General features: G+C 36.2%; 1 long non-coding RNA gene across 1 annotated transcript; it reads right to left on the bottom strand.

The window, feature by feature from the left end:
- Positions 1 to 6,795: 6,795 nt before the first annotated feature.
- LOC146745472 (uncharacterized) lies at positions 6,796 to 10,555 on the bottom strand. The gene is made up of 2 exons (XR_014929481.1): positions 10,451 to 10,555; positions 6,796 to 7,087 (listed from the first exon to the last, which is right to left on the bottom strand). It is a non-coding gene; the product is annotated as an uncharacterized LOC146745472 (long non-coding RNA).
- Positions 10,556 to 16,635: the final 6,080 nt, after the last annotated feature.

Raw genomic sequence — 16,635 nt, 5'->3', positions numbered from 1 at the left:
GGCTCAGATTCATTTTACCAATTCTATTTCAGGAGAAATGCGGACCTGTAAGTCCAAAGCATATACACTTAAAGAACAGCACTAGAGTGGAGGTCTCAAGGAGAAATGCAGATAGGATGGATTGCACTGTTCTGGATGGTTGTGCAATCCTCTGGTGTATTCCATGGCCAGCATCTAGCCCAACAATCCAAGCTCTAGTCCGGAACTATGTGGAATCCGACAAAAAGTATTTGCAACAACGACCCAGATGTAGTGACGTTTATCTTGTGTTTGATGTGTATATTGACTTTAGTACTAAATATTCAACTCGTATAACAAGGGGTCCTGATGGACATTTCAGCAGTCATCCAACTCTTCACCAAGCTCGCAATGTCTTTGAAAACAAGAGACAATTGATTCAAATCATTGTTGAAACACTGGTATCAGAAGCTGTTGTGTCCGGAGGCTATCAAAGTAGAGTTGGCATTACTGGCCAGGAGGATACCGCAGTCAAAATAGCTCCAGGTGAGGTGATCATTAAGCAACGGGATCCCAGGACAACTCACGTGGAAGCCGATACCATTACAGAAGCACAGACTATTTATGCAGCCAAGGAGGAGGGGAAACATGTGGTTATAGTGGCAGATGACACAGATATTTATATTCTGCTGTTATATCATTATTACAACGAATCACTAGATATTCCCATGAAACCACTTTCTACACAGATAACAAGAGATTTTATTAATGTACACGCTACAGTCAAGAAGTTAAGAGACATAATTCCGGAACTTTTACCAGCGCATGCTTTAAGCTGATGTGACACTATGTCAATGTGCCCATGGAATTGGGAAAGGCAAGATGTGGAAACCTGTCAAAACTGGCCAGTGTAGCCTCGGCTTGCTCGATGATGTAACTGCAGATATAGAAGATGTTATCCTGGAAGCGAGAACTTTCATGTGTAGATGTTATAATGTGGCGAATGCAACAACAATGACAGATGCAAGGATAAAAGTCTGGGCAATAAGAGCTGGGAGAAAAACCACATCAAAAATTCCAAAACTATGTTCTCTACTACCTACAACAGAAGCCTTTAAGAAAAATGTAAAAAAAGCTCATTATCAGTGTGCCATTTGGTTAAGAACCCTCCAAGATCCCCCAAAGATCCCACTAAGTATGGATCCCCATCCACGAGGAAACAAAATTCCTTCAATCTTCGACAATTCCACTTTCAAGACAAGCTGCCCCAGATTATATTCTGAAACTTGTGTGTTGCTCTTGTTCATCAGAGACTCCATGTTGTTCCAAAGTATGTGTATGTGTGGCAGCCAATTTAGCATGTACTCTATTTTTTCACTGCCAGGGAAGTTCTATTTACAACAATAAACAAACTATACCAACACAGGAATCAGATGATGAAGACGAATCTCAGGAATAATCTTCTTCCACATTTCTATAGTCCACCCAAAATCAACCACTTGGTTTAGCAGTATAGGTATAGAATAGTATAGTGATTTTTGATATACGGATAAATAAAACGAAATTACATTAACGAACGTGACTGATAACTTTTACTATAAAAACCTTAGCATCCCGTTGGCAGGCCGGTCACACTGGTTCTCACTACAAGAGGTTACGATCCCCCCTGCCAAATGCTAAGGAAAACTGAAACGTATATATACATATTTACATAAAATATTGTCCACCTATACGGATCTGTTGGTGCAAGGTTTTTATGACCGTATGCCCTTACTGACGTCAACCAACCATTTTATGTGGGAAGTTGGCACCCAAGGCTGACAGGTACTACACCTTGCCCAAGGGTGACCTGGGGATAGTTGTGGCAAAGGGTAACCCCATTCTCCCAAGTCCATAGACTCCACAACCGGATGTAGTATAAAATCTTGCCCAGGATAAATATATACATATTTAAATTACCATACACGTTGCCTTTATTAGGTAATACCTCAGACGTGAGGCTGAGTTGGTGCCAGGCTTTTACGACCGTATGCCCTTACTGACGTCAACCAAACTTATTATGTGGGAAGTTGGCACCCTAGGCTGACAGGTACTACACCTTGCCCAAGGGTGACCTGGAGGTAGTTGTGGCAAAGGGTAACCTCATTCTCCCAAGTACAAAAACTCCACAAACGGATGCAGTTTTAACGTCATGCCCAGGACTTTGACAAGTTGACAAACAGAACCATAACAGTTTTCACAATTGGATTTGTAATTTTCCATTTTCTAAGGAACAAAGAGCGTCATTTGTAGTCCAAATGTATTCGAACCTGTCCTCCTGTTTCACAAGTTTGAAGTACTGGTACTCAGATTTAATTCTGCTGGTGATGCGAGTTTTGAAAATTTCCAACGGATCCACAAAAGCACTTCCCTCCCGTGTATTCCGCCGGGAAAATAGTATAGTATAGTAGTATCTAGTTTGTTCATGATGTGGTAAACAAACCAATAAAGAACAAGTGTGCATGAATTGACCTAGTTGCTAGGCAACCATTTTGAATCCCGTTGCTAAGAAGGTGTGTAGTTTGGGTTACAAAAAATGACGTGTGTGTCTCATATACACATTTGTAGGGATTCGTGCAATAAACTGCATGGTTGCTGCTCCCAAGTTGGAATTTTCTTGGTATTACTCAGTTGCTAGGCAGCCATTTTGCATTTTGTTGCTAGGGAGGATTTGCCCAATGCTGACACAGGACCAGCAAGTTGAAATATGCTATATAGGTAGAGGTCAATCTAAAACCACATTAAGAAAAACTATGGACTCTGTTGCGAACCTAAACACAAGTTCTGCCGGACTATTATAGAATGCTTTAAATGTGCACGTATTTTCAATGGACAACTAGTTTATGCGTACGGCACATAATGAATGCAAAGTTGTGCAAAATGAGTACAAAATGGTAGATTTCGTGCATATTTGAACTATTAAGTTGTTGTCATATCTAACCGTAAAGTTATAAAGTATGAAACGTGAATACAATGGAAGTGAAAGTCCCGTATATTAGCAGAGTGACAAATGAGCTTAAAATGATATGAAAATCATTTGAAAAAGTTGGAAGGTTTACTAATATATTGGACCTAAGTCACTGTTATATCGTTCCCTCAGCTAAAAATATAAAATAAATTAGCAAATGTGTTGGAAAAGCCTTGTATTAGCAGATTATACCACCATGAAGGGTAAAATGATGAACAAACTGCTTATAAAGTTCTGAAAAGTGATTGTAAAATTGACAAAATTACATGGAAATTTGACCTATGTTGTTATATTATCGGGAAATTTTGTTAAAAGTTCGAAAAAGTAAAAAACTATGTCGAAAATGGCCGTTTATTATCGTTCTAACTGCTAAAGCTTGTAGAGGTCATAGGTTAACTTACGAAAGGCACAAGTGAAAACGAATGCAATTTTGAAATATTCCCAAACATTAACTGGCCGCCACCTCTTACAAAATTCAAATGACCCTAATAGCCGAGGTGTCAGGTGATCTGTCTCTAAAAAAGTTAAGATTAATCGGGCGTACTATCTTAGCAAACCAGCTGGTGAAATATGAAAAAGACGTAAAGCATTTTATTTTACATTTTTATTATTGTGATGTCACATATTTACAGTAGAAATTTGTGCTGATTATTTTGATATTTTATGTTTATAGAATGTTTTAAATTTGCACGTATTTTTAATGTACAACTAGTTTATGCGGACGGTGAAAGTTGTGAAAAGAGGATGTGAAGTTGGTAGATTTGCGTGTATATTTGAACTAAGTTGTTGTCACATCTAACTGTGAAGTTATGAAGTAGGAAAAGTGAATAAAATACAAGTAAAAGTCTGTATATTAGCAGAGTGCCAAATGAGCTGACCGTAACATGTTCTAAATAGGCTAAAAATGATATGAAAATAATTTGAAAAGTTGGAGGGTTTACTAATAAATTTGACCTAAGTCATTGTTATATCGATCCCGCAGTAAGAACTATTGACAAAAATGAGCAAATGTGACGGAAAAGCCATTATATTACAAGATTATACCACTATCAAAGCGTAAAATAATAAACAAACTGCTTACAAAGTTGTGGACAGTTATTGCGAAGTTGGTAAATTTACATGGAAATGTGACCTATGTAGTTGTGTTATCGAGACCTGTCGTTAATCGTTCGGAGAAGTGATTAAATATGTCGTTAATGGCCTTTTATTATCGTACTAACTGCTGAAGCTCCTAGAGGTCATATTATGTCAAATGATTTACTATTCATCAAGGAAAATTGCGAATATCAATTCCAGTAACTTGTCGGACAAGCGGCTTGAATTTCCGTGAATGTGTGTTTCAATATTAAATTTTATCAATGACAGCAATCCAAAACAAATGTTGTACGAAGATCAAATTTATAAACCAGTAATCTAATTACGCGTCACATTTCTACAGAGTAAAGTGACAGGCCAGTGTAAACATGCAATTAATTATCAAGTCCCTGAATGACATGAAGTTGTATCTTTTACAATTGCTGTCCACCTCTCTGGCAGTCTTACGCATTTTCTCAAAGCAAATTCAAGATATATTATTACTTGCTACACATCTGCAGTTGCATTTTTGGCTTAGATAAATTGATTATCTATTGGTGGAATCGTAACAATTTTAAAGCATGCATATATTAGTAGATTTTCGACACCAATCAAAATATATTTTAAAGATATTTAAATATAGGCTCTTACTCTCCCAACTCCTTAAATTGTTCATCCAATGAGTATATATATTGTAATGGAAACCTGTGCTTTATTACATTATTAAACTACGATATTTGTTAACCTAGGTAGACCTTTCGGGTCGCCAGGTAGTGGTGGAATATTCCACTCCATATATGTATTAGATGTACGCCTATTACAGATATTAGCCTATCGGGTTGAGTATATAATATCACATGACTATTTTTGATTGACATGTACACACTCAGAAGAGTCAGCGAACACTAAAACTGAGACCATGACTGTGCCTTGTGAAGATAATAGTTGTGAGAAGAACAACCAGAGTGACAGACAGTCTAAGTACCCAAGACGAGATCGGAAACCAACACATTATTATGGGTTCGGAAGGATTAGACGTGTAAACCTGGATGATGAAGATGTTCATCAAGTTTGAGAATGTATTTGGACATTTTATGTGAACACTGATCTGTAGAAAACTACTTTTGTTTTAGATGCATGAACTCTTTGTGTGTGAAAATATTGATGTTATATAGACCAGCAGCCTGCATGCATGCAAGTCTATTTAGAGTTATGTGTTTGTGATTTATTGTTAACTATTTCATTTACAGGTATATACAGGTAGGATTGACAATGTTTATTGTAGGTAACCTATGTGAATCTAGACTTGTTGTAACTACTGTTGAGATTACGACTCAAACACAGGATGTAGTTTGGCCTAGGGAGGAGGAGTGTAATGGAAACCTGTGCTTTATTACATTATTAAACTACGATATTTGTTAACCTAGGTAGACCTTTCGGGTCGCCAGGTAGTGGTGGAATATTCCACTCCATATATGTATTAGATGTACGCCTATTACAGATATTAGCCTATCGGGTTGAGTATATAATATCACATGACTATTTTTGATTGACATGTACACACTCTGTAATTCTGTTCGAGCAGCATGGCGTTGATGTGATGGTTCATGGAGAATATAACTACTCTGTTTTCATCCACAATCCGTGTGTGAATTGTTTTATTCAGATAACATCGTGAAGTGGTTGAACCGAGGCGGTACCAGGATCCCCCTGAGAAGAAAGTGCGTGCTGTGTGTCCGCCAAAACACCGTGCGACACGGTATCGCGGTAGAAAGTGACGTCGTTTATCGCCCCTAAATTACTAGGCCGGGTAACGTTCTTTTTGTAGTGGAGCCCCAAATAAATTCCATTACAATATATATAGTATTGCAGTTGTAAAAAAGTGTATCCATTATGCACCCACTATAATCCATTAAAGTTACTGCATGAGAATAAACTGACAATAAGTAATGAAGTAACAACGAATTACAATACAGTTTACCAGTCGAGTGCTGATATCACCCATATGTAAACATTGCCGACAATTAGGTTTTGTCACTTCCGTGACGCATTGCACCATGGTTGAGTGGGTTGATACATTCTTCTGTACTGTTTGATTGTACCTATTCATTGCATTTCACAAATAGCAGTTAAGTTTAAAGTTAAATAGGCAAAATAAATGTCTCTAAACATATTTGATATTTATTCTGGTGTAAATAACTGCTGTTTAACAATTTCCACTATTACAAGTTGTTAAATTGAGATAATAAATGTCTAGATAAATATTTGAGAGCCATTCTGATGTAAACAACTGTAGTATTAGTTCAAATAAATTCCACCATTCCAAGTTGTTAAATCAATTTATTAATTAATAATCCCTGGATTTTGAATGTTACTACTAAATTCGAACACTTAATACACAATTCTACACCATGGACGATAATAATACATTTCCTGACTTGTTTACGTAGGCACATCATCGTTACCCCTATTATCCAGCAAAATATAACTTGACTTGGGCCTTCTTTTTCTTTTCTGAATCCATCTGCCAGTTTTGTATGAAAATTACTTGCAAAATTGTATTCGGGTTATTAATTACCTCGATGCCACTCTCCTGTACCACTCCACAAGGTTGTTCACTTAATGATGTTGCCCAAAATAAATTGTATAAGAAAGTCAAGTGATTGCTTTAGTCCCACTGAGTGTATATGTGTGTGGTTCTAACTCTTGGAGTTTGTATTTGGCGGTATGTTAAGCCATAATAAATGACAAGTATGTTTTACATTTAGTGGTTTACACTAAACTTTTTTTATTGACATATTCTTAAATGCATTAGTTGAATCATAAATGCATATGTATATGGATAGCCTCAGTTGTTTGTATTGGTGTCGGTCATTCCTCTCGATATGAGATTTAACATACTGAAGCGTTTTCCGGGTTCGCCAAGATAGCTGCCGGGCAAACCATGACCTTCACCTTCGAACAAAAAAGCTTCCATTAGGGAGATTGACGACAACAAGGCAATTAAAATCAAGATAATGCGTTTTGGTGCCATGATGACTTTCCGTGCTGAAAAAAATAGATAAACTATTCAATGCTATATGCTTCATCCTATATGGTGTACAAGTATGTTATATCCTATTAATGTTATTGAAACATCAAGAACCCGTATTTCGAAGTTGGAAGTTTTATGTGTGTAGTTTTGTGTCGTAGCAACGTATAAATAACCACAGTCTCTCAAAATCCGGTTTAAAAACAATATTTTTCTAAGGTGTGAATCGCCCGAGTCCTGTCTACGGCACGTGTTGCGCTTGTTGGGAGACAGTGGGGACGTCATAGCATTTTCCTCGAGCTCATTTGATGCACCTTTGTTTAGTGTTACGTCAACAAATATTGCGTGTTTTTGAGCAAAGTCGGCAAATTTTATTTAAAGTTGCAAGTTCCTGTGTGATCATATTTGTATCGTGAAAAGGCGAGTGTAGTTTAAAATCCGTATTCACTTTAAACAATGCGTTATGGCAATAATACCACGGAAGTTTGAACCCTGGTGAATCGCATAACCACGCCCAAAACAATCACAGTCGTTATTAATTATTGATTTTATTTTTTAATTGTTTGGTAATATTTTTTACTTTATGAATAATTACCGGGAAGTGTTCAATTCAGTCGTTCATTTTGCATCTGATTTTGCCGTAGGTGTTGTGTACGAGTCAAGATGGCTGTTTGGTGTCGCTAACCAACTCATTTTATTCCGTGAGAAATAGGAGCAACTAATACTTGAAAGACGGAATTAATTGTAGATTTTGGATAACCAAACCGACTTTAGGTTGTCATATGATCCGTCTTAATCATATTAAATAACAGTGTTTCACGTTACACGGTACATGTGCTCGGAAGAATTTTTGTTTTTGTTTGTTTGCTGAGAGTATCCGATTGTATCAACCCTCGTATATGCAAATTTCGGCTTAAAATATCATATAGTTAGTACTATTTGAAAGTTAGATATCCCCAAAAATGGCAAATATTATTTCCATTGCTGTTCTCTTTATTTTTCTCGTTTGTTGCCAGGTGCCAACTTGAAGCCACACACGACGGTGGTGGTGATGACGTAATTTGTGTTTTTTCACATCCTCTTCGTGCCTATATATTGCACCTAAATACTGAGGTCCTTCTCCCATTAAGTCACTCCAATCAATGTCACATTCGCTGAAATGGACGAAATCTCTGAGTTTTCCCCGCATTTCGTTAAAATAAAATACACGGAAGTCAGAAAGTTGAAACTTTCACAGCAGTGAAACATGAAAATAAAGTTGTGTACGCCAGCGCAGAAATGAATCGCGAGGTATTCTGGGTGAAAAAAATGCCATACTATATGCTAATTTTCTGTTAATGTAGACCAGCAAGCTAACGCAAAACACGCATTTGGATAGAACTCGGAGCGTTTTCTAACCGGGCGTGGATGGAATGTGACATAACGTACAGTCGTATCAATGGACATAATTCGAAAAAAATACAGATGACAAATTGTGTCTAAAAGGCGAACATTGGTCTTAATAGAATATCCACAGTAATTGTAAATAAGGGTTGCTATGCACAGCACAGCCACTTTTTCGGGATCATAAGCGGACATATATATATATATAGCCCAAACATGTATAGTGATTTTTACTTTGAAGGCAACCTACTACAAAAATAGCAAAAAAGAGGTTTTGCGATATGCAGACCAGGTTCTACTGCATAACTGAAATACATCCTGTCACCGCTGTGAGCATAATTGCAGGCATTCAGTATAATAATGGACATAATGTGCATTAATATACAACTGTAACCGTTCTGTCATGTTCATATTAGGAAATGCGAAATTCAAAAGTGGAATGATTACGCGCATGAGCGTTCTCTAATAATAAAAACTAAAGTGGCTTTCACCGGGATTTGGTCGGACTTCACACAAAGAAGTTCGCTGATTCTGTTTAAAACATTTTGGATTTTGGCATTTCCATAATGTACCCCTGAAAGGAAAAGATGTATAATATTAAGAAACGCTCGACTCTCTATCACAATTATAAGATAGATAATTTGCTGAATGAACGTGTCACTCAAACTAAAGTCCTTCGTGTCATACTGTTGGATAATCTTAGTTGGTCCGCTCATGCTGGCACTAATGTGAAAATATCATACAATATGCTAGATCTACTAATGCGAACGCATAGACAATTTACCAGTAACAACATTCCTTTTCATGCTCCCTCCAGAAATCTCCGCTCCGTATATCTTTTCAAACTACTTCTTTGTCATAGTAATCTCAGAAAATATTATTTTATCTTTCATTGTTTTGACTTTTTAAATTGAATTTATATCGCTGGTTCAGTAGAAATGTTAACGAGTCTATCGTTAACGAGTCTAATGTTAAGACATTTGTTTTAAATGCCATATGTTTAGCTTTGGATTATTCTTTGTAATTTATAATATTTTTATATTTGTAATTTATGAGTGCCTGTAATTGGAGAAACCTTTGGTATCTCGAATAAATAAATATCATTAGGGGAGCTGAAGTAATTAGAAAGTATTAATGACTTCACACGAGAGTGTATGTAGCAAAGAAGTTTAAAACAAAATTATAATCCACAGAAACATGAAACCATTGAAGGCGACCTTATAAAAAATCGTTTATTTAATTTAGATTGGGTTAAGCATTGCAGGCGCTTACTTTGACCATTCAATTTGTTTTTAAAATGACATTCTTAAATCACGATCATGGTTATTACAAATATTATTGTCACGCATCTCATGTAAATCATTTGTGTATACATATATTGTATGTTTGTATATATTATGTGTACGTGTATATACGTGTATTGTTTCTGCTAATTGCAAGACGACGACGATTTTGTCAGATTTCATCAACCTGCTGGTCATTTTAAATGTCGACGTGGCAGCTAGCACGTGCTTCAATATAATGCTTGTCAATGTTTTAATGGGAGAATATTCTGTGTATTCTCTGAACGGACTTAGTTTAAAGAGCGTGATATTACGGTTTATTTCATGTACTCTAAATTCACTGAGTCCACATCGTTTGAAAGCAAAAGACGGAAATCTTACTGAGACATCCGGGAAAGCACTCTGTGAATGTATGGCTTCGAGCTGAACTGTTAACAGTATTGTTATTGTTATGTATGTTAACGTCCATATGGTTGAATCATGTTTTATACGTACTATTTACCAAGACAAAGATCATTAAATTACTACATTGTTATATATCTTATTACAGCATATTACAAAAAATGGCAAACCCCTGAGCGCGGTACATATATTACATATAAGTAGAATGAACGATTAGCAACATGAAACATATGCAAAATGTAATTACAAAACAATCTAAAGATACTTAAAAAATGGTACCAAGCTCGATAATATGTTGATTTCTATACTCACATTACTTGTTGTTGACGTTAGTTTAGCTTGGTGGACCTCGTAGACAACGTTCGCGTCTGTTGTATAGTTACCTTATAGCGTATGAATGACCACCCGTAGCATTTGTAACATAGTATTATTAAATTACCATATCTATATTTAGTTTGAATACCAGAGTAATATTTTATTCAGCGAGTCGCTATTTTTTAAATTCTTTGCAGCTGGTTCTTCAAATGTCATTTTTTTTAATTTTCCTTGTAACATTAAATTTAACAATGTACTGTAGATTTTACTTCCTAAATATTGCTATGGAGTTCTCATGGGATAATATAATGCAATATATTCAAAACAACAATAAGCTGATTGATGGAGAACGACACCGATTTATTTAGTGATCAGATATTGTTTACTTTACGAGTACAAGCACTGTGGGTATTGTGACGTCAAAATGTATGGCTACCACAATACAGAATACTGGAGTAGATATGGCATATCTGTATAGACTCCACATGCATTTGTTGTCTGTCAGTCAATTGTGAAATGTGATTGAAATGTTGGTAGATTTGATGGCAAATGTCATCTACCAAAACCAGTAGTTGTATATTAGAATACCGAACTATAAGTCGAATGAACGCAATCCCGATACATAAGTAGACGGCCATACAAACTGAATCTACAAATATACAGAATTGCGTGCAAAGTTGTATAAAGTTGCAAGTTAGGTTTGTAAATTTGGTCTATGTGGTCGTCTTTTCGAACATTGTATTGGAAAGCTCGAAAAGCCTCATAGACGAGAGTCAAATTGTCGTCTGAAGCAAGTGATGTCATAGGTCAAACCCGAAACACTACATTTGGAATTAATATATATTTTGAATCATTTCGAAATTATGAAGCAGTTCATCATGCCTAAGTGGTTCTATTGTTACGTGTGTGTGTTGTTAAGCTTCATCGTGTGTGGCAAGTACTTGCATGGTAGATCACCTGACCGAATCATCCAGCACAACTATTTTTTTTGATTTTGTGACAGACATTTAAATTATTTATTTCAATTTAGTATATCTTATTTACGATTGTGAAGACGAACAATTGTGTATATCACTATAAAAAATGCCTGTAATATCTAAAGGAATTCATAACTTTGCACGTAATTTCAATAAAAACTCGATAACGGTAGACAAAAAACGTGGCATTAATCTGTTGCAATCTTGCTGAAAAGTTTTCAAAAGTAATTAGAAAGTGGGCAGATTTGATTGCAAATGCGTTTATCCTACTTAAACCGCAGTTAATTGTTCTATAAGTTATTGAAAGTAAAAGCTCCATAAATGTTTCAAGACTGTATAAAGAACTGAACGCAACATGTAAGGAAATAGCGAACAAAGTTGTGAAAAGCGTTTGAAAAATTGCCAACTTTGTTTTTAAATTTTACTTAAGTAGTTGTATTTTCGAAACTAGTAGTGAAAAGTCCAGTTCTTCATAGCTGTATTGCTCTCTTGTCAAGTGTTAAGCTTCATCGGGAGTGGTGAGTACTTGCATGGGAGACCACTTGACCAAATCACCTAGCGAAACCTTTTTTTTATTTTGTGTCACACATTAAAATTATTTTTCAATTTAGTATATCTTAAATGTGACTGTGAAGGCGAAGTATTTTGTAGAATAATATAAAAAGTGCTTTTAATATCCAAAGAAATATATATTTTTTCACGTAATTACAATAAAAATCCCGCTAACTGTAGTTATGACTCATTGCATTCACAGTGTTGAAATAATAGTGAAATGTTTTACATCCCATTATGTAATATGTAAAAGTATATATCTTTAGATTGGATTGACATTTCCAATACCATTGACACATGTCTTGTTTTAACCCAATTATTAGACAAAACAAAACTGATAACATTTGATATATTTATCTGGAAAGGTAACCGAAATAATTAGATGCTTTGGAGAAACATGGCTATTATGATGAATTGAGTTAACCATGCCACGGAATGCATTGTCAAAAACAGTGTGACATTTTTGTGGTAGCGAAATAATTGTTATGATTTGCATTACAACATCATCTAAGTGCATTTGAGATATATGTTGACTTGCCATCAGAATATATTGTTACCCTACTATTGTTATGTAAAAGGTAATAGGAACACTGATGTGCAATAATGAGCAGATAACCAAACTGTTCCGTAAAAATAACACACACTTTTGTTAACACTTTAACACTTTTTTTAAGTTCAAGATGTATGACCAATATACATAAATGTAAATACCGCCTCTAGTAAGACAGCCATGATTCAGGGAGTACTTCATATAACTGAACAATCATTCCTGCGATATGAACAATCAGCAATAAAAACATTACTTTAAGCGCGAAAAGGTCACAGGTCACATTACGAAAGACCTAAGTGTAAACGAATGTAATTTTGAAACATTTGCAAACATAACATGGCCGTCAATTCGAAGTGAATTCAAATGACGCTAATAGGCGATTGGTCAGGTGATCGATCTGTAAAAAAGTTACGATTACTTTGGCGTGCGAGTAAATGGATGGGAGACTACTTGAGCAAACCAGGTGGTGAAATACTTTTTTTGCTTTCATCACAAATATGAAAACTACATAAAGCATTTTTTAAATTTATTAATGTGATTTCGCAAAATTACAGTAAAAAGTCGTGCTGATTATTTTGGTATTTTACGTTTATATTTTCAGAGTTCATGAAGTCGGCACATAATGGATGGAAGCTATTAAAACAACGTGCAAAGTTGTGAAAATGAGTGTAAAATTGGTAGATTTGCTTGTATATTTGAACTAAGTTGTTGTCATATCTAACCCTGAAGTTATAAAGTAGGAAAAGTGAATAAAATCAAAGTGAAAGTCCCGTATATTAGCAGAGTGCCAAATGAGCTGACCATAACATGTTCTAAACAGCCTAAAATGATATAAAAGCATTTAAAAAGTTGGAGGGTTTGCTATTATATTTGATCTAAGTCATTTTTATATCGACCCCGCAGTTAAACGTATGGAAACATGAGCAAATATGTTGGAAAAGCTCTTATATTAGCAGATTATACCACTAGCAAAGCGTAAAATGTTAAACAAACTGCTTACAAAATTGTGAAAAGTGATTGTAAAATTAGCGAATTTACATGGAAATGATACCAATGTTGCTATATTAAAATTTCGAACAAGTGAATAAATATGTCGTAAATGATCGTTTATTACCGTACTAAGTCCTAAAGCTCGTAGAGGCCATAGGTCAAAGTACAAAGAAATGCAATTTTGGAACATTTCCAAACATTTAATTGCCGCCAATTCGAACCAATTTCAAATTACCCTAAAGGCCTAGGAGTCAGGTGGTCGACCTGTGAAAAAAGTTATGATTAATCGGGCGTGGCTAGTAATTGCATTGAAGACTACCTGACTAATCGAGCAGGTGAAATACTTTTGTTGCTTTCGTCACAAATATGAAAACTACATAAATCATTTTTTTTTTATTATTGTGATATCACACATTTACAGTAGAAAGTCGTATTGATTAATTTGATATTTTAAGTTTGATGATTTTCAATGTACAACTAGTTTTTCGGTCGGCACATAATAAATGTAAGCTATAAAAAAAACAGCGTGCAAAAAGTGTGTACAATGTTGGTAGTTCTGCGTGTATATTTGAACAAGGTGTTGTCATATCTAACTGTGAAGTTATAAAGTAGGAAAAGTGTATACAAAACAAGTAAAAGTCCCGTATCTTAGCAGAGTGCCAAATGAGCTGACAGAAACATGTGAAAATCATACGAAAAGTTGGAAGGTTTACTAATATATTTGACCTAAGTCATTGTTATATCGACTTCACAGTTAGAAATATTGATAAAAATGAGCAAATTTTATGAAAAATCACTTCTATCAAAAGATTATACCACTATCAAAGCGTAAAATGATAAACAAACTGCTTTTAAAGTTGTGAAAAGTTATTGCAAAATTGGCAAATTTACATGGAAGTGTGACCTATGAAGTTTTATCGAGACTTATCGTTTTGTGGGGGGAATTGAGAGTAGGGTTTCAAACTTATCTCAACCCTAACGAGCGTAAAGTTCAAGGCGCGTAAAACAAGGGACGGTCGATCAAAAGAACAGGAAACAAATAAACGATATCAAGAAACTGCTTTTATTATCTCGTCACTGGAAAAGGTTACATGTACTCGCGCGCTAAAACAAGTATTCAGGCCTTTTATAGGCTCGGTAGGATCAGCCACCGTAACAAATTTTAGCGGGCTTGGTGCTGATTGGTTCATAGTGCTATGACCTATGATTGGCTAATAAGAGAATAGCATTTGAAATGGCGTCTGCTATCATTATTTGTGCTTGTTCTCTTCGAGATAAACATGCAATAAAGACGGTTGAATTGAATAAACACAATAACAATACAAGAATAAACTGAAACACAATTGAATAATATTGAATCAATAATACAAACGACTATCACAGTAATAATTAGGGAAATAATAGTGGATTATTCTCCCTCTCATCGACATACTTGGGGGCGGCGAAAAAGATACCTTGATATATTATTGATCTCAATAAAAAATGCTAATCTCAATAAAGAATGTTAATCAATGAAATGATGTCTCAATTATTCGATGTCTTGTGATAATAATCACCGAAGATAACATGCATAGAACACAGTGGAATAACAAGGTAGGTATTATGCAACTATGGTCAATGATGCGTTCATCATCATGAAATGAAAGTCAATAGCATTGTTGCTATTCGAAATAATGTCAAACGTTACTTGAGACAGGAAGGTAGCAATTAATCCAAAGGACAGTAAGTAATCCATTAATGGGTTGTGGGTTTACGTTGAGCTTCAACAAAGGATTGCCTTCGTGGCCGTATAGATTGCGTTGTGTCAGGAGTAAGTTCAACAGCTGTATTGTTTATCATCTTTGGCGAGCCTGATCTGTAAGAACGCCTTCTCAATGTCGCTGACGAGTGCGACTGGGTTTGAAACCGCAGAAGTATGGCGGTGAGATCATTAAGGAGCGGAGGGCCGGTATCCAGGCAGTTATTCAACGAAGGGAAATGGTTTCCAAGTTTTGCCGAACAGTCATAAACGATGCGTATCGGAGAGGACGCGGATTCGGGGCGTTTAACTGCTCGATGTGGTAAGTAATGTCCTTTGTTTACATCATCCACGTGTACGGGTTCAATATAATTCTTACTCAGCTGGTCATGAATGACCTTGTCGTACGCGGCCAACACGTTGCTTGGCAACTGTCCAACTATGCATCGAGTGCGCGTCTTGGACATCTCGTAGTTTGTTGGAAGTGGCTCATGATTAGTTTTCCACGGTAGTTGAGCGACGAATTTTCCATCTACTTCTTGTAGGCAATTTTCAGAATATTGCTGAAATTGTTCATTCGCGGTAGGCTTCGTCGTGGGCTGGTTTATCACATCACCTATTCCTACCGTTTCTATATAAATCCCAGTAGGAGTTGATCGAAGTGTCCAGGCGTTCTGCAGTTGATTGCGCGGTGATGTGAAATGTTCGAACGGAGTTCGTGGATCGTAGACCGCCGCGTACAGGCCCGAAAAGTAGAAATCCGAAAGCGGAACTCACGGCAGTAGGTCCAGGACCCCGAATGATTCTGTTGCCAATAAAATCCCAGTAGCGATCTGCAAGAATTAAAATGTCAACATTCATAGATGTGGCGTTTGATACTTGTTGTGCGAGGCGTAATTTTGCTAAATGTGGTAGGTTAGCAACGTCTGCTGGAATGTCATTAGCAAGGCCGTTGGATATTTCTCGGACGTATAACACATTCAGGGGAACGGTATCTCTGTAGCGCGTATTTAAATTCACGGTGGTTTTGTTGACGTCTTGAAAAGTCGAATTGGGATTGTCGAACGACTTTAGTATCAATAGTTCGGTACCATGCACTCTGGCGTTTAATTTGGCTGCAAATTCACGCGTTATGAAGGATCGATCCGCGCCTTCATCGAATAAAACGGTTGCTTGTAGTTTTCTTTCTCTGTATGATGTCGGAATAACTGCAGTTTTCAACAATACGCGTTTAACTTGGAATTCGGATATTGGACCCTCTGAATACGGGCTTTTAGGTTTCTGACTAGCGTGCGTAAAATTGACGCTGACAGAGGGAGTCGGAGGTTCGAAATGAGGGGTTTTCAAGGTAGATTGTCCATCGTCTTGTTTGTGG

This window comes from Saccoglossus kowalevskii, chromosome 5 (assembly GCF_978046115.1).
Source record: "Saccoglossus kowalevskii chromosome 5, keSacKowa6.1, whole genome shotgun sequence".
NCBI lineage: Eukaryota > Metazoa > Hemichordata > Enteropneusta > Harrimaniidae > Saccoglossus > Saccoglossus kowalevskii.
The sequence above is the reverse complement of the archived record's forward strand: the minus strand, read 5'-3'. Positions and strand labels throughout refer to the sequence as shown.